Source organism: Papio anubis, chromosome 1, assembly GCF_008728515.1.
Source record: "Papio anubis isolate 15944 chromosome 1, Panubis1.0, whole genome shotgun sequence".
In the NCBI taxonomy this organism is placed as follows: domain Eukaryota; kingdom Metazoa; phylum Chordata; class Mammalia; order Primates; family Cercopithecidae; genus Papio; species Papio anubis.
In genome coordinates, this window is record NC_044976.1 from 88,150,451 (window position 1) to 88,168,758 (window position 18,308).

An 18,308-nucleotide genomic window follows, 5' to 3' on the forward strand; every position below is an offset into this window, starting at 1 on the left:
AGGGCTTGTTCATTAGAATTTTGAACATTAATTTTTGAAGGAAAGAAAAGAGAGTACAAATAGAATAGGAATAGAAATATTATGAAATTTTCTTTATAACAGAACAAAATTGGGTCAGGAGAAAGGACTAAGAAATCACTTAACATTTATCATTACTTTGAAAGCAAATGCTTTTACTGCGTAACAGCAAATGCTTTTTGAGCATTTACGTTGTCTGCAATGCACTCTAGTGGGATGGGAAACAAAAGTTAACACTAAATATTAACAACAGCTATCATGTTAGTGCATTTCAGGTGGTCCACAGTGTGTCACTTTTCATGTTTTATGTCAGCCATGAAGGTTGGTGTCATTGGTGTTCCATTTCAAAGATTACAAAACTGAGGCTCAGTGTGTTTAAATAACCCACTCAAGATTACAGTGCTAGTAACTAGCAGGGAGAGCTAAACTTTGACCTAGGTCTCTTTCTCGTCCACAGTATGAAAGATAAGTAAGATATGCCTCTGCTTTGAAGAGAAGACCTGCATGTAAACAGTTTAGTATAATTCAGCACAGTTTACAGTATATGTTGTAATTCTTGTGAGAGCTAAATTTTTTGGACATTTGCTCAGAAGAGACTGAAAGATCAGGGTGGTCTCACAAGTAGGGCCTTGAAGGATGACAAAGATGGTGACAGGTAGAGAATTGATGGGAGAACTGAGGGAACATTGGAGCAGCAAAGCATGGAGATGTAGAAGTACAGAATATGTTTGGGGAATGCTGCTGGGATGGACTGAGGGATGGGGGAGGAAAGCAGCTGGATACGTAGTTTGGGACAGATTACAGAGGGGCCTAGAGTGTCCTGCTGAGGAATTTAGACTTCATTTGGTTGTTTTTGAATAAAGGTTATTCCATTGAAGGTTCTTGAGAAGGGAAATAATTTTGCCTTGATCTCTGCCTTCAGCAATTCTGATGGTAGCATGGAGGAAGAAGTAGAGTGTCTACAGCGGGCTTTCGCCAACTAGGCTGCATCTAAGGATCACTTGGGAGTTTCCTAAATGTGCAGATTCCAGGAGCACCCCTCCACCTCTGTGATTTCAATGGTTCACATCTGGGGAGGGGCCTGGGAAAGTGTGTTTTGAAGGCCCTGCAGGTGGTTCTGAGGGCAGCCTGGTGAGGGAAGGGTTCTAGAGGGCATTGGGGCATTCTAGAGAAAGGTCTGAGCTGAAGCAAATTTTGAGTTTGTCATTGTATGGATGATTTTTTAAACCATGGGAGGGGGCCAGTCATCAAACTTTGTGGAAGATCTGTCTGTGTAGGTTCTATGGTTTTTTTTGTCCTGTGTAAGTATTAATCAGTAATCTCTCAGAGCATTGTCATTTGACTGAAGTTTTTCACATATATTTCCTATTCAAATCTACAATGTGGGATGGCTCTAATCCTTATGCCTCTGTGCCAGATTTCTCTGTTTTTGTTGCTGTTTCTTTTAGAAGACAGAGGAATATATGGGATTTTATTGTGGGCTTTACCTGTCTTCAATGACAATTTCTTGAAGAGCATGAGCTCTGGAGTCTACTGCCTAGGTTTTTACTCTGCCTTTCCAGCCATGGGAACATGGGAAAGTTATTTAACTTTCTATAAAATGACGATATAGCAATATTTTCCTCCTAGGGTTAGTTGTAAGGATAGTTTATATAAAATGCTTAGAACAGTTCCTGGCACATAGTTAACACTCAGGTGTTAGCTGCTGTTGCTGTTGCTGTTATTATTGTCATGAATTCTGCAGATACCCAAAGGTATTCCTTGCCTGCATTGCTCACATATTGAGGGCTTCACCTTAAAAAATAACTGTACAAATTATGATTGAGAGTAGTAAGGGTGACATATTAGAAAGTTTTAATTATTCAGTGACCCTCTTTCCTTTCAGAGCCTTTTATTTTCTAGAAACATATGCTTTCCTCCCATAAACAAGCCTGCTAGGATATACTTAGAACCCATATCTGGGCAAGAACCTCTTCCTGCACGTTGGCTACAGAGCTAATAGTGCTCAGTTCTTCAGTCTCAGGAGCTGCATGCAATGATGTTCACTTTTACATTTCCTAGGGCCCAGCCTGAATATAGGTCATTTTGTTTTTTTCAAATGTTTCAGATCTCTCTTACTCTCATTTGTTAGTTCTAAATCAACTGCTAACATTTAAAATACAGTTTTGCTGGGAGGACAGATAGTTCCACCAAGGGATAAGCTATTTCTCAACATTAAAGAAATTAGAAATTATAATTTATGCTTAAAAAAATAATGTTAGTTCAAGTTTTAGCTTGCTTCTCTCTCCCTTCTGTGCTGTTCTTTGTCCTGCCATGTGTTTGCAAACCATTCTCATGACCTTCTGCCTGTGCGGCATATTTGTAGTGGGGCCAGATTATACATACGCCACTGACTTTTTCATCTGACCTCCTAAACTCAGCCTTTGAGCCCCTGCTTTTCTTTGGGTTTTCCTAGCGAAGTCTTGTTGAAAGGAATATTATTTCCCATGGAACTTTACTGATAGTGTATGGAATAATAGGACCATGCTCTGTGACGTTCAGACCCGAAGTCTTAACATTTTAAACATGTATCTATTTGCTATTGCCTACTTAGTTCAGTCTTGGCATTTTAGGTCTAGAGGTGGTTACTACCCATTGGACATCCATAGCCACTCCCTGCAAATTAAAGGGGACACAAAAATGAAACTGAACTTATGTTTTTCTTTACCTCTCTGCTAATTTAACTAAGTCAATTGGCTCACCCTCATTTGCCCTCTTCACACCTCCCAAATTAATGTTATGTGCAAATTTGATTAAAACAGCGTGAGTAATTTCTAAGTTACTTTCGAATACGGATTGAATTCCACTCCTTGTGGCTTTTTTCTTCATCATACTGGTAGATGTAGACAGTGTTTTTCTTTCTAGCCTGCTTAACTTGTGTGGTTCTTGGAACAACATAAGTTTTAGTTGATTTAGGATCCTGATTTCACAGGACACTGTATCAACTGCTTTACCAAGATCAAAGTACATGGGTTCACTGCATTCCGTTCAGTTGCCAGTTCAGTTGTGCTGTAGCCAGGCAATCCTGGAGCCTTGAAATCCGGGATTCTGGTCAAGGTGAGGAAGCAGCCCTTCCTCCTGGCTTTTTCATTCTGCAAATATCTTTCCTTTCTTCTTAATATTTATTTATTCAGCAATGTGGCCCAGGCTCTGCATCCCTGACTTCCTAAAGCTTTCAGCCTAGTGCCCCTATGACCAGTGGTTACATTCTTGCTACAAACTGGAAAGTCTCTGAGCCCCTCACCCCACTCCTCCCCACTTCTTTTCTTCTGCTGTATTTATGGCACTGTACCTCATGAACTTTCACACTAGGGAAAGCAAACTCAATCCAATTGGGTCTTATGGGTAAGGAAATGTGTTGGTTAAAAGTAGACTCTGGTCAGCCAGGCTACTGAAGGTTTAGTATTTACTAGCAGTGTGACTTTGGGCAAATTACCTAACATCTCCATGTCTGTTTTCTCATCTATAATATGGAGGTAACATAACTCCTACCTCACAGAGTTGTTGTCAGGAATAATTGAGTTAATACATGTAAAGTGCTTGGCATTTATTAAACTAGGGTTAGTTAAAAAATTGATGAACAAGCTATTAAAAGTTCATAATAAAGTTTCTGGAGTTTTCAGGTACTCCGTTTCTCTTTCATGCTATTTGCCTTGGCTATTCCATTACAGGCAAAGGAAAGGAGATGAAATTTAAAGTATCTAATTTTGTAACCTTAAATTATTCAGGAATTGTTTTTCTTCGTGTAGACTCCACTATAATGTATAATGGAGAATTGTATTCAAGATATGATGTCTGTGACTTACTCCTTATGAACTCTGAAAGTCATTTTTAAGAGCACTTCTTAATAATGAACATTATATTTATTTGACTTTCTAGGATCCAACCCTTTTACATTGTTGGGCTTTTTAATATGTTATTTAAAAAACAAGATTGCCCAGACCAGGCATGGTGGCTCACACCTGTAATCCCGGCACTTTGGGAGACCGAGGGGGGTGGATCGTTTGAGTCCAGGAGTTTGACACCAGCCTGGGCAACATGGTGAAACCCTGTCCCTTAAAAAAAAAAAAAGAAAAAGAGAGAGAGAAAGAAAGAAAAAAAGAAAAATTAGCTGGATATGGCGAGCCCCTGTAGTCCCAGCTGCTGGGGAGGCTAAGGTGGGAGGATTGGTTGAGCCCTGGAGAACAAGGCTGCAGTGAGCTGAGACTGTGCCACTGCACTCCAGCCCGGGCAACAGAGTGAGACTCTGTCTCAAAAATGAAAATAAGATAAATAACATTGCCCAAAGAGAATTAAAACAATGTTTCAAATAAGGAAACAGATACTACTACCACAGAAGATTAACAGACAAAACATGCTTTCCAAAGAAGAATGAATTATAGGACAGTATTTCGTCTACATAATACACATCAAAATCAACAGTCATTAAATAACCCAAGGCCATTCATTCCTGGCAGTCTGTGCTGGGAACATTTTGAACAGTCTTTTATACAGGTATTTGCATTTAGTCAGAATTTTGGGGTATCTTACCCTTCTTTCACAGTATTATGTTAGTAAATACCAGTACATCAACCAACATGTCCTACTTTACATGCATTTTTTGCTTACTAATTGAAGAATGAGAGAGGAAGCTTGGAAAAATGTATTAAGATTTTGTTTATCACAGTTTGATCAGTGGATCTGTCTTACTATTTTATAGAATAATATCCAGCTGCAGCTCAAGTGCATATTTTACTTAATTTATATCTACTTATATTCCTATGGCTTAATGTCAGTTGGCCTATTGCAGAATACATGTTTATCCTTTACACTGTACCAAAATCTGGCGAGGTGATGACGGTGTATGATGCACTTGAGAGAGAACATTACAAGTTATGTTTTTAAGGTGGGATTTTTTTCTGAGCAAAAGATATGTAGTGCAGAATAATATATCCACAGCCAAAATGCGCCCACTCATTTCTATTCAATTAAAAGAGGGAAGAACAGACCCAGGTGAATTTTTGCTCCATTACTTAAGGCTTTGAGAATATCGCTTAGCATTTGTGAGCCCCGCTGCTGCTTCTGTAAAACATTAATGATAACACCTCCCTGCGAAGGCAGTTCTGAGAATTCATTGAGGCAGGGCCTGTGAGGGTTTGTCCTATGTAATGTTAGTAATTTTGTGCAAGGTGTGTGGGTTCATTGCGTGTGTTTGGAAGCTGAGGAAATTGGAGCACTGAGCTTAGAGAGATACCAGCTCAGGCCTGTAGCCACCCTGGCCCTATGTTTCTGCCTTGTGACTGGATCTTCTAAGTCATGCTGTGGGGTGCTTTAAGTAGTGCTTTCCTTATTGCTGGCTCAAAGCCAGGAAACTATCTTACAGCCATATTTTTTTTAAGATGATTTGCAACCCCTTGCTGCATTTTGTCATGTGAAATGACACTTACTCTGGTTCCTTAAAGATGGCTAATAACCCTCTATGGGTAAATGCCAATCAGGCCAGCCAGTTGGCTCTGAGAAAGGCTTCCTTGAAAGCCACAGTTCAGGTTTTGCAGAGGCCAGGAGGTGAATGTGAGTGCCAGAGACCTCCTTCCCAGAAAATCCTGTTGCATGTGCTACCCAGGAGGTGAAGACAAGGTAGGGACACTGCTGTGAAGACTGACAGTGCAAACAGGTCATCTCTTCAGTCACCAGACAGCTTGTCACTTTTTATTTTCTTGTTTGCAAAATCCATGTGTAATAATCACCAAGAATTCTGATGTTCACACAGAGAACTGCTTGTGGCAAACATTTTTAACCACCAAACTAAGATCTTTCTTTTTAAAGATGAAGAAAGATAAGCAGCATTGTTTTTTAGGGATGAGTTTATAATCTTCTCCTCTACACCCATTAGTCCTCAGAAAAGCTATTTCTTGAAACTGAATTTGGAGCTTCTAAAATGGCTTTCACAGTGTTGCTCTCTTCATCTGGGGATTATGGTACTTAGGGAATGGAGATTTTCAAAGTGAACCTTCCACATTTTTCCAAAATCTTTTGTGGCATCATTTGTGCCTACCTGAGAGTGCAGTTTTTCTTTTTATGAGGTTGTGATTTTAATTTATATATACACACGTGCACACACACACAAAAGCATAACAGTGGCTATGAGAAAGAAACGCTTCTCCATGAAACACAGAAGGAGCGGGCGAATAGCTGACCCAGGGAAAGTACGAGGTGGTGTTCAGGCCTCATGGTAGTTAGGATTAGGAAATGTCAGGGGCTGTGGTGTATTCTCCAAACTGTAAACTTTGGGAGTCCTACAGAGTGAATGTTAATAAATATTTTTGATAAGGAGAAGGGTTTGGGTTTATAGGGAGCCTAAGAGAAATGTGGCTGCCCTTCCCCCACAGCTGGCCACTGCTCTGGAGGGGAGAGTATTACACATTTGGGCGTGGACATAGCAACATAGGTGAATACCATTGTTAGTCTCCCACCATATGCTCTTCTGTATTTTGTTACCTATTAAACCATACAAACTTTCCTATATATCATTAAATTATCACTCAGTACAGTACTTGGACAAAATAGGAATAGTCTACTGTTGACAGTTTTTAGATTAATGACTTTGAATTTTTCCTAACTAAGAGAGATTTTAAGAAGTTAGTCTAATCTCATGAGTCCCAAATATAAAAAACAAAGGCTCTGCAGGTTTAAGTTTTCCTTTGCCTTTTCTTAAGAATTTAAATATTTTTCTTCAGAGGTTTTCCTTTGGGCTCTTAGATAATGAGTAACAGAAATGAAGGAGGGATACCCAAAGTTATTTCAAAACATAATTGTGTCCTTAAAAACATGGTAATAATTGACAGGGTTTTTTAAATGAGAGAAGTTTCTAGCTAAATGTCCTGCTTCATCCCCCCAATCACCACACTGAGTTCTTTGTGGGAAATATGTGGTAGCTCTTTGGGAAGAAGTATGAAGTTTGTGAAAAGAGATGAAGAGTTGCCAGGACCACGGTAAGCAAAGGACTGAGAGAAGGAAAAAGGTGGACAGAGCTAGACCCTAAAAGGATGCTAAGATCCCTCGAGAAGTCTTTTAGTAAGAAGCCCTCATTAGACTGTGAGTGCCTAATGGACAGGAATGCATCTCACTGGTCCTTGCAGTCTTCTTCCCAGCCCCTGCCTTTGTACTTGAAGGCCATGGTCATCTGAGTGCACTACAATTCAAGCCTGTGAGGTGGAGAGAAAAGGGTGGGTGAGGTATAGTTCATCGTCTTAGAGGCCTCAGTATTGTCAAGACCCCCACCCCCCTTTTTTTTTTGAGCGCACAAGACTCTTAATCACCTTTTCATTTGTGTTCTGTTTCTTGGCCTGCATCGGGAGCTCATAGCAGCATGCTACTGACAGGTGATTGTGAACTAAGTGTTAAAGCAGAAGGCAACAGAAAATGAGGGAATGTCAACTTGAAGCCGTGTGTGTTTTTGTGAACAGCATTTACCACTTTCTTAAAGAGTCCCAGTTAGAGAAAAAATAATGCAGGGAGCAAATTTTAGTCAGCTCGTTAGGTTCTGAACTGGACAGACTTTGTACCTTGGCATATGAGTAGCCATTCTAGAACCTTTTGAACTTTTGCCACCAAGTAATTCTGAAAAGACTGACAGCAAGCAGTAGATAATGGAAAAAGCCAGTGTCCTCTGCCCGAGAAATTAAGGTACGTATTGTTCAGGTGGTTAAAGAAACTGCCTAGCACAATAGCAATAGCTGGTAAGTAGCAGGATCATTCAGAGAGGAAGGGATGGATCACAGGATGGTTGCTGTGCTGAACTTTCCCCCTAGAATTCATGATTGTTGGCCAAGCATGGTGGTTTACACCTGTAATCCCAGCACTTTGGGAGGCTGAGGCGGGCAGATCATGAGGTCAGGAGATCGAGACCATCCTGGCCAACATTGTGAAACCTCATCTGTACTAAAAGTACAAAAAAGTTAGTTGGGCATGGTAGCGTGTGCCTGTAGTTTCAGCTTCTCGGGAGGATGAGGCAGGAGAATCGGTTGAACCCGAGAGGCAGAGGTTGCAGTGAGCTGAGATCACGCCACTGCGCTCCAGCCTGGGCGTCAGAGCGAGACTCTGTCTCAGAAGAAAAAAAAAAAAATTCATGATCATTGTAGGAATTCGCAGTGTAGGGGAAATGGTGCAGATTTTATAATCAGGAAAGACCTATATTCAGTTCTCCATTTGACCACTCTCTAGCAGAGACATGGGAACAGTTACTTAATTTCTGTGACCGTTTCCTCACTTGGGAATAGGGCTTTTGCAGATCTGTTGGAAAATATTAAGGCCAAGAGGGGTTTAAAATGTGAAGTTGTCTAGCACTGAATAGGAGCTTAATATCAGTTCCTTTCTGCTTCAGTCAAAACTGAGCTTTATATGTAGAATAATTATTGTTTGTATTCCATTCTCCATTTTGAGTATGGAACCATGAATGCCAACAACTTGATGATAAAAGGAGCCTTTTGTCAGAGATAGTCCTGTAAGCGCTTTGTAACCGAGTAGACTGTGCATGTAAGGGCAGGCAGGTTACAAATGCGAATCACCATAGCCGGCACACTCTGCATACAGCAGATTCTTAAGCCATCTATGTACTCTTTTAAACACTATACTGAAGTCCACTTAAGTCAGAGTTCAACAAAATGAATGAATGTAATCCTAGGACTATGGAACTTCTCGGTGATTACATAGCACAGAGAACTACGGAATCATTTTCTGGAAGAATGCACCATGCGATTATGCTCCATGTGGAATTGGTATATGTAAATGTTGGTAGACTGTGAGGATGAGGTTGACAGGTTGATCTGAATAAAGATCCTAGGAGGAACGGAGGATACTATGTAGTTTTGTTGTTACTGTTGTTCTGCAGTTCCTGGCTGCTCAGTGTTGGCAGCTGTGTGCACACTTTCTTTTTTGAGCCAGCGAGGCACAAGACAAGTAATTTCCCATCCTGAATCTCTCACAGCTGCTGAGCTGTAGTGGCTATACTGGGATGTGGCTATTAACTTTGAAAATTTGCATAAATCCAGCCCCCACCCCCCTGCAAAGGCTCAGTCTTGTCTTTACACCTTCCCCGAGGTGATTATTTTCTGGGGGTAGGGGTGGGGGTTGGGGGGGGTGAAGAAAAGAGGAAAAAGAAGGCCAACCACTCTGGGCACCGGCGGAGGAAGCGTGGAGTCCCTTGATCTAGGTCCTTGTGGGGAGGGGAGAACCCAAGCAGCAGCTGCAAACGGAAGGACTGTGAGCGAGCGGGCGGGCAGCTGGCAGCGAGGCCACCGGCAGGGGGGGCCCGGGCCGAGGCCGCGCCACCTCGGCACCACGCGGGCAGCCGGTGCGGCGGGGTCGCCGCGGCCAGGGGAGCGCTGGGTGCCTACCATGGCAGTTATGCAAGCGGTGGCCCCCTGGTCCTGGCTCCCCGCCGCCCTGCGCTCCTTCCTCCCCACTGCCGACACTCGGATCTCTCTCGCTCTTTCTCTCTCCTGTGTTTTCAAACAGGAAGTGCACGGCTGTCTATAACGTGCTGCCGGGTCCCAGGATGGAGGAGTGAAGTCTCTCGTCGCCGCGGTTCCAGCCTCCCAAGCTCGCCCAAGCCGAGTCCCCAGAGAGAGCCCTGAGGGAACAGGGTGGCCGCTTGGTCCAGGTGCGCGGGGCCGGGTCTGGGTCCAGGGCGCGGGTCTGGGTCCAGGGCGTGAATGGGGAAGTCCATGGCACGGAGCGCTGCTACTGTCGGCTCTGCATCTCCAGCTCTGTACTGCAGCTTCACTTGCCCGCCCCCCACCACTGGCTTCTCACCCAGGGTCTCTGCCAAACTCTGGCTGCTGCCGCCCTGGGTTCGGGCCGGGGGAAGGCCCTGGGCGTGCACTGCGGACCCGCCTGCCAGGACTCTACTAGTGTTCTTTCCAGGCTGGGTGGCCCCGGGCTGCGCTGGGGTTGCCAGTGCCCGGGGAGTCTTCCTGGAGCCCCCAGCTGCCCTCTCCACCCTCTCCTCCGGCTGCTGCTTGAAGCAGCAGCTCTTTGTTCCTCCCTTGCTGGTCTGAGGTCATGCACATAAATGTTCTGGGAGGCAGGGTAGTGTGAGGGTAAGGGGTTGGGACGTAGGGAAGAGGAAGAGGAGGATGAGTTGTGGGTGAAGTGTAAGGTGGACAGGAGAAAAGAATCTTAGTGTCCGTGCTCAGAAATCAGCTCTTCAGCTGCTGAAACAGAGGACCCCGGTTCCTTGGTTTCTGTTTTGGGAAATCCAGGCCGTGCCAAACGGAGGGAATTAGTGATGCAGACACACACCGGAAAGGTAGGGACCGGGAATGAGGCACAGCAGCGAGTTCTGAGGTGTTTAGTCTGCTGTCTGGCTTGTTAACTCCACTGTGGTTTCTTAGCCAGGCTTCCTCGCCGAGACAGAAGGTACTTTAACATATGAGCCAGGCGTCTTTATTAATTCCATTTGTCATCAAAGTAAAATTGAGAGTGACTTTTCTCAAATTCACCAGGTAGATTTTAATTTCACATTCACTTCGTGTTCCATCTCAAATGTTCATAGAAGGAGAATAAAACGCTAGGGTTGGTTTTATGCTACAGACGTTTTCCATCTTTATTTCCCTGGCAGCTCCTCTTTCTCCAGACTAACTCAGATTGACTTCTCCCCTCAGTGAAAGCCTAACCTTCTTTTACCGCCTGTTTATCTACCTGGTGAAACTCCAGTCTTGAGGAGGACACTAAGGAGTGGGATGGCTAAGAAGAATCAGTTTGACGGGATCATTATATGGCCTCAAATTAAATGTTTGAGTCCTATTAAGGCCAGTGGCATCTTCTTTTTATTTCCAAGGAAGGGATGTGAGCATATGACTAGAGGGGAGGAAAGTGAGACTCTGCCAAAGAAGGTCTCTCCCTGTAGCACAGAGGAAAAGTGCATCTGTGTAGCACAGTATCACGTACACTGTATGCTTTCACTTTATTGGGTAGCCAAGCCATCTAAGGAGTCAGGGTTAGGTGTAGAATTTACATTCATGACATAGCATGCTGACTATAGCATTCTGATGCTGAAAATTTTATAAAACATATTTACTACATAATTAAGTTTGCTTTGAAAGGAAAATTTACCAGGGTGGTACAAATTTACCAGCTTGAGTACAAAACATGTACTCATTAAGTACATGGCATTACGTAGCCAAAATGCACTATGAAAACTGAACAATTAAACTTATCCTTCCTAGACAGACATGGACTTCTTAAGTTTGAATTTAATTGTGAGATGGCTGTGTTTATGCCTCTTCTTGCCAAATACGTCATGAAAAGTGAGAAAGTAATCGAGAGAGATGATTTTTATTTTGAGACGGATTTTCATTCTGTCACCCAGGCTGGAGTGCAGTGGCGCGATCTCGGCTCACTGCAATCTCTGCTGCCTGGGTTCAAGCGATTCTCCTGCCTCAGCCTCCCGAGCAGCTGAGATTACAGGCGTGCGCCACCACACCCAGCTAATTTTTGTATTTTTAGTAGAGACAGGGTTTTGCCATGTTGGCCAGGCTGGTCTCGAACTCTTTACCTCAAGTGATCTGCCCACCTTGGCCTCCCAGAATACTGGGATTACAGGTGTGAGCCACCACACTCAGCCAGTCAAGAGAGATTCTTGAAAGACCTGTACAACCATAGTGTTTTGCATCTACTTTATTTATTTTTTATTTTATTTATTATTATTATTTTTTTGAGACAGAGGAGTTTCACTCTTGTTGCCCTGGCTGGAGTGCAATGTTGTGATCTTGGCTCACTGCAACCTCCGTCTCCCAGGTTCAAGTGATTCTCCTGCCACAACCTCCCGAGTAGCTGGGATTACAGGCACACGCTACCACGCCCAGCTAATTTTGTATTTTTAGTATTGGTGGGGTTAATCTATGTTGGTCAGGCTGGTCTCAAACTCCTCACGCCGTGATCCACCTGCCTGGGCCTCCCAAAGTGCTGGGATTACAGGCATGAGCCACTGCACCCAGTCGCTGCCTCTACTTTTATACCTATGTGTGTTCTTTGCACTCCCCCCCTCCCAGTTTATTAATTTATTTGGGGACTTTCTTTAGCATCTGTCACTCTGCTCAAAGATACAGTAGAACAGCTTTTGTGAGCCTCAAAATCTCTCTCCCATTTAGGAACAGAGTCTCCTTCCATTCTAGTGATATTTAAACTCAGAAATCATAACTGGCCTTTAGATTGTCATTTTCTATTTACACAGTATATATGATTTTTTTTTTTTTTTTTACTCCCTTCAACAGAGGTAAACTCTTCTTGCTCCTTTCAGTGATGTGGTGAAGTAGGATTCATTTTCTCCAGTTTATGGAGAGAGGAAACAGGCTGATGAGATGTAACTTGTCAGTGGTCGTATTAGTAAATGGAGTTGTTGGTACCTGAAGAAGGGTCCTTTGATGTAATCCATGGCTCTTTTGTCGTCTGGAAAGCTGCTGCCTAAGGAAGAGGTGGCAGTGCTGATTCAGGTGGTCCTTTGCCATTCCAAAAGAAAGCTGGATTGCCTTACCGAATCTCCAGGTTTTTTGTTATTCCTCTTCACTCAGGCTCTGCCCAGAGCTCAAGGTTTGTTTTCATTTTTAAAGCAGTTTTTTTTTTTTCATATTTGAAATTTACACTTCCTGTGTGTCTGTGACTAGATTTAGCTGTGTTTGCACAAATGTGATTTGTATTCTGCTGCCAAAATTCTAGTAGTATATTTTAATTAACAGGTATCTTTTGTCAGGTTTTAGTGAGTATCTTTCCAAGGGATCAGATTACCATATTTTAATTTTTTAGAATTTAAACAACCTCTTCTGGCTTACTCCTAGGGCAGTTTATATCCCAGAAAATTAATTAATTAGTAAATGATATATATGACTCTCCAGTCCCCACTACTGCCACCGTGCACATCTCCTACGCTTTCATTCCAGCTCACGGTAATCCACTGAGAGGTTCACATTACAGAACAACGTAAGCAAACCCGTGTAACTTTAAATTATAGATTAGATATTTTTGTAACATTCCTTAGATGCAAGTAAGTTTATTTCCTTACCTTTGTAGCACTTAAAGTTGAGGCTCTCTGTAGTTGTGGTTTTAATGTTGCACCATTAACTAAACTGTAAAATTATGGTTTAATTTGTTGTACTGCAAATTAAAATTTGGAGTACATTTTTCATAAGTGTTGGATAAGATACTTGTTTTCTCTGCAATAATTGGAATATTCATAGTGGCCTGTAACTTACCCTCTGTAAAACTGTGGTCAAAACCCTCAGGGAGAGGAGGAGGTAAAGGAGGAGCAAAACGGAGGAAATGAGAGCTCATTCTATTATAAGGGAGGAATGAAATGATACATATATGGTTCCCTAATACACAGTGCACTGCCTTTTCTGTCTATTGGTGAGTTGCAGTGGCTTGTGAACTAGCCGTGTATCTCTTCCAACAGAAAGGCTAAAAATGAAAGAGTAACTAGCTTTGATGTTAAATGCCAAGGAAAAGTTAATGGCCAAGAGGGGACTAGGAGTGGAAATAAATGCAAGTTAAGATTTCATTTTTTCAAAACTTTTTTTCCCTTCTTGTATATTATAAAGTAAAAAATACCTTCTTAGTCAAATTGTAAACTATAATGCAGTGGCTCCTGACACTTACAAAAATCAGGAAGCTTTTATTTAATATTAAAATATTTCAACGATCTTAACTGGTTCACTGTTTTACTTCGTATCTCTTATAATTGCAAATGTTTCATGAGAGTTATTTAATATCACTCAGCTGAGTATATATTGCAAGTAATGACTTCATCATCTTCCTGTGTTTGTAAAATAGCATTACATGTACGTATGAGATAGGAATTCAGCCTACAGACTTCTTGCAGTGCCCTGAAGTCTACAGGTGGGGAATCGAGGCCAAAGCAAAACAACTGCTCCAGACTGAAAATGCTGAAATGGTGATGAAAAATGCATAATATGTTAGCCATCAGATTATAAAGATTCCCAGGTGGAATTTTTCCTCTTTGTTGTACATTAAATGGATGATGTGTTAAGCCCTGATTTTGGATCTGGTCTTGTTTCTGGGGATATTGTTTTTCATGGTCAGCTTTGAGATCTTTGCAGTTAGTCATGGATAACTGGATTTCTCTTTAAGAGCATTTTCCCTACTTTACTTCTGTGAATATCCCTTCCCTGTTTTTGTAGAGTCAGGACTTTGAGGCCAGTTTCAGAATCATGACAGTCATAGGCACCACCACCACCACCAGCCCTATGTTCATTTCCCAGAAGCTAAAAGAGGCTTCCCAATCTTAACCTTTACAATTTGTGGCAAGTTTAAGGAAAGGGAGATAGGATTTGTCCCAGTTCTGCAGTAGGAAAAACTGATGTGTGAATTCATATTGAATTAGTCTCTGATTTCTGTGTGTGTGTTGTATGACATGAATATAAGTCATTCTGCTTAAGATAGGTTGAGCAGGGTGTGGAAATCTAATAGGGTTATTTCATGAAGTTCCTTTATTTGGTTAAAAGGAATCACTTCCTATCTATTGAACACCATATTTTTCAGGCACTGACAAATAGACATTGATTATCTCTAATCCTCCTGGTATTATGCAGAGTGGGTAATGACCCTGTTTTTTTGTTGTTGTTGTTTTTTTTTTTTTTTTTTCTGAGACAGAATCTCGCTGTTGTCACCCAGGCTAGAGTTCAGTGACTCGATCTTGGCTCACTGCAAGCTCCGCCTCCTGGGTTCATGCCATTCTTCTGCCTCAGCCTCCCCAGTAGCTGGGACTACAGGTGCCCACCACCACACCCGGCTAATTTTTTGTACTTGTAGTAGAGACGGGGTTTCACTGTGTTAGCCAGGATGGTCTCGATCTCCTGACTTCGTGATCTGCCCGCCTCGGCCTCCCAACATACTGGGTTTACAGGCATGAGCCACCGTACCCGGCCAGTAATCCTGTTTTATGTGAACAAACTGAGACAGGCAGAGACTCCAAGTCACACAGACAAGCTAAGGCCTGGACTCGGATCCAGATTTGTGCAGTCTCCAATGCTGAAACATTTCTCTCACTGTATATCCTGCTTTCTTTGTTCTTAAACTAGCCTATGTAAAGAAATGATCATGGTTTGTTTAGTCTTACCTACCCTTTCAGCAAAGGTTAAGTTAAAACTGTAGACAATATGGAGACAGTACAAATAGGGACATGAAAGGGTCAACATTTTTATGAATATTTTTGGCTGGGTTAAGTTAAAATTGTAGACAATATGGAGACAGTATGAATAGGGACATGAAAGGGTCAACTTTTTAATGAATATTTTTGGCTTCCATGTAGTATGTATTCATTTTTTTCTAAGGAACCTAGGCATATGGAATTTATTGGCCTTCATGAGAATTTCTTGAGGCATTATTGACCACAAACAATATTGCTGGATCATAGGATATATGCATACTAGGAACTGCATAATTTTACTGGGAACTGCACAGATAGTTGCCAACTTTATATCTCCACCAATACTGTATAATGCCTTTTTTTTTTTTAACTAATTTCCTGATTGTTGCCAACCTGATAAATGTTGATTATACCTAATGGTTTAATTTTGCCTTTTTCTGATTGCTAGTAAGGCTGAACATGTCTTCATTTACTTAATTTAATTTTCCTTTTCCATGATTTGTCGTTTTATGTCTTTAGCCTGCCCTTTATTTTCTGTTGGATCTCTTGCCTTTTTCTTGTTAGAACTTCTTGAGAGAATTTTTGTAGTATCTCTTGTGTATTCTAGAAATTAATTCCTCTTTGTCTTTAGACATTGTGAGTAACTTTCTTCTAGTGTGTCACTTTTCTAATAACTTTGTCTACGGTGCCTTTCAGTAATAGCAGCAATAAAATCTTTAGTTTTAATGTTGTTATCTCATCACTTTATACTATTATTATGGTCTGTGCGTTTTGAGTCAGTTAAGAAATCATCCCCTATTCTGGGCTCACAATATTGTCTCTCCTCATTTTCTTTTATTAATTTCAAAGGTTTACTCTTATCATTTGGGTTTTTAAGCCATTTGGAATTTGAGATATGAAGTATTAATCCAATTTTTATTTAAAAAATCTGGTCATATTGTGAGCCACATTTCCCAGCACTATTTGCCAACTAATACATTCTTTCTCCGCAGAGTTTTGGTGCTACCCCTAGGATGTGAGTGCATATATATAGAGGTCTCTTTCTGAGATCTCTGTTTGGTTCCAGTTGACGTCATTGTGTGTTCTTGGGCCTTTGATACACTGTTTTATTTATTTATTTTTTAACTTTTATTTTAAGTTTTGGGGTACAAGTGCAGGTTTGTTACAAAGGTAAACTTGGGTCATGGGGGTTTGTTATACAGATTATTTTATCACCCAGGTATTAAACCTAGTACCCATTAGTTATTTTTCCTGATCCTCTTCCTCCTCCACTCTCCAAAAGGCCCCACTGAATGTTATTTCCCTCTGTGTGTCCATGTGTTCTCATCATTTAGCTCCCACTTATAAGTGAGAACATGTGGTATTCGGTTTTCTGTTCCTGTGTTAGTTTGCAAAGGATAATGGCCTCCCACTCCATCCAAGTCCCTGCAGAGGACATGATCTTGTTCTTTTTTATGAATTTTTTATGTTCTTTTTTATTAAGGAATACATAGTATTCCTTAGTGTATATGTACCTCATTTCCTTTATCCAGCCTGTCATTGATGGACATTTAGGTTGACTCCATTTCTTTGCCATTGGATACACTGTTTTAATTGTTGCATGTATCTTTATATAACATGATCTTATTAGCATGACTTCTTGTTACATGTACATTTATGTAACTTGACCTTATTGTTATGATTGATACATTGATACAAATTTAAAAGTTCAAGACTTTAAGATTATTTTGAGGCGGATTCCTTGCCCTTATTTGCATGTGTTAACTTTTTGCAACTACACATTTTCTAAAAACACATTTCTAAAAGACACATTTTTCTAGAAATGTGTGGACCTGTCTAGGAGTATTGTTTAATTTCCTTACTTGGTAACATAATTTTAATATTACTGACATTACATTTTCTTTTGTGTGTGTGTTTTTTTGTTTTTTGTTTTTGTCTTTTCTTTTCTTTCCTTCTTTTGTTAGTAGTTATGACTCCCTTTCATACTTGGTCATCTGTGTAGGACAGTGGTGTCTCATTTCAAAGGCTTGTCCTCCTCTATTGCTCTGTATGTGCCTATAGAGCTATGATGTACATTCCTGGTATGGCTTTAGAATGAATGTTTTATGAGTGTGATGCTGTACTGACTGCATGGGTGTATACTCTTGAAAGTCTCTTAATTATAGATGTCTCTTTATTATTGGGACAACTTTGTCAGTTTCAGCTTGATTTTCTCCAAGTTTACTTCGCTCTGATCTTCTCAGTTTAGTGGGTCTTATTCTTCCCCCTGTCTGCAATTTATGTCACACTGAATGCTAGGTCAGTTTATTTGATAAGTGAGTGTTTGTGTGCCTGTGCAGAGTACAATGTATTTTCCCCTTATCTTTTTTTTTTTTTTTTTTTTTTTGAGATGAGAGTCTTGCTGTGTTGCTCAGCCTGGAGTGCAATGGCACGATCTTGGCTCACTGCAACCTCTGCCTCCTGGGTTCAGGTGATTCTCCTGTCTCAGCCCCCCAAGTAGCTGGAATTACAGGTGCACACCACCATGTTCAGCTAATTTTTTGTATTTTAGTAGAGACGGGGTTTCACCGTGTTGCCCAGGCTGGTCTTGAACTCCTGAGCTCAGGCAATCTACCTGTCTCGGCCTCCCAAAGTGCTAGGATTAGAGGCATGAGCCACCACGACCGGCATCACCTTGGTTTTTAAAATGTGATGAAACCATGTTGTGTACATAGCATGGCATATTATTATAAATAAATTTGAAATCATGATGGGGACAAATTTAGGTCTCAAAATAGATATTGTGTGACAAGGTTAGGCTAAGACAAAGATGTTAACCTTGGCCAATAGTTAACAGGATTACATAGATAATAGCTGTATTTTTTCTTTTTAGTGTCTGTAGTTCTTCAGGTGCTTTATGGACACAGGAGAGAGTTGCAGTCTTTTTAGTTAACTGCTGAGATTTACCAAGCTTGCACAAAGTCTGATAAAATCATAATATAGAATGTTTTAGGGTCCAAAACCTGCTGAGACGGATAAGACCGGTGTCTGTGGGCTGTTGGAATTGTTCTCCTATTGTTCTTTAAATGGGATTTATTAGGTATTCTCTTGAGTTTGATTATAACAGCCC

At 41.2% G+C, this 18,308-nt stretch overlaps 1 protein-coding gene across 8 annotated transcripts in view; it reads left to right on the forward strand.

Annotated features, from left to right (window-relative positions):
• Positions 1-18,308, forward strand: part of LRRC8D (leucine rich repeat containing 8 VRAC subunit D) — a 170,398-nt gene that overhangs the window by 13,076 nt on the left and 139,014 nt on the right. For 3 of the 8 annotated variants that reach the window (XM_003892166.5, XM_009212484.4, XM_017944462.3), the window contains exon 2: positions 9,553-9,697. The gene's annotated coding sequence lies outside the window, so the exon portion shown is untranslated. Of the gene's footprint in view, positions 1-4,275; positions 7,029-8,095; positions 9,698-12,974; positions 14,085-18,308 lie in introns of those variants that run through there. The other 5 variants (XR_002524514.1, XM_009212486.4, XR_002524513.2 and 2 more) reach the window with 5 other exon arrangements.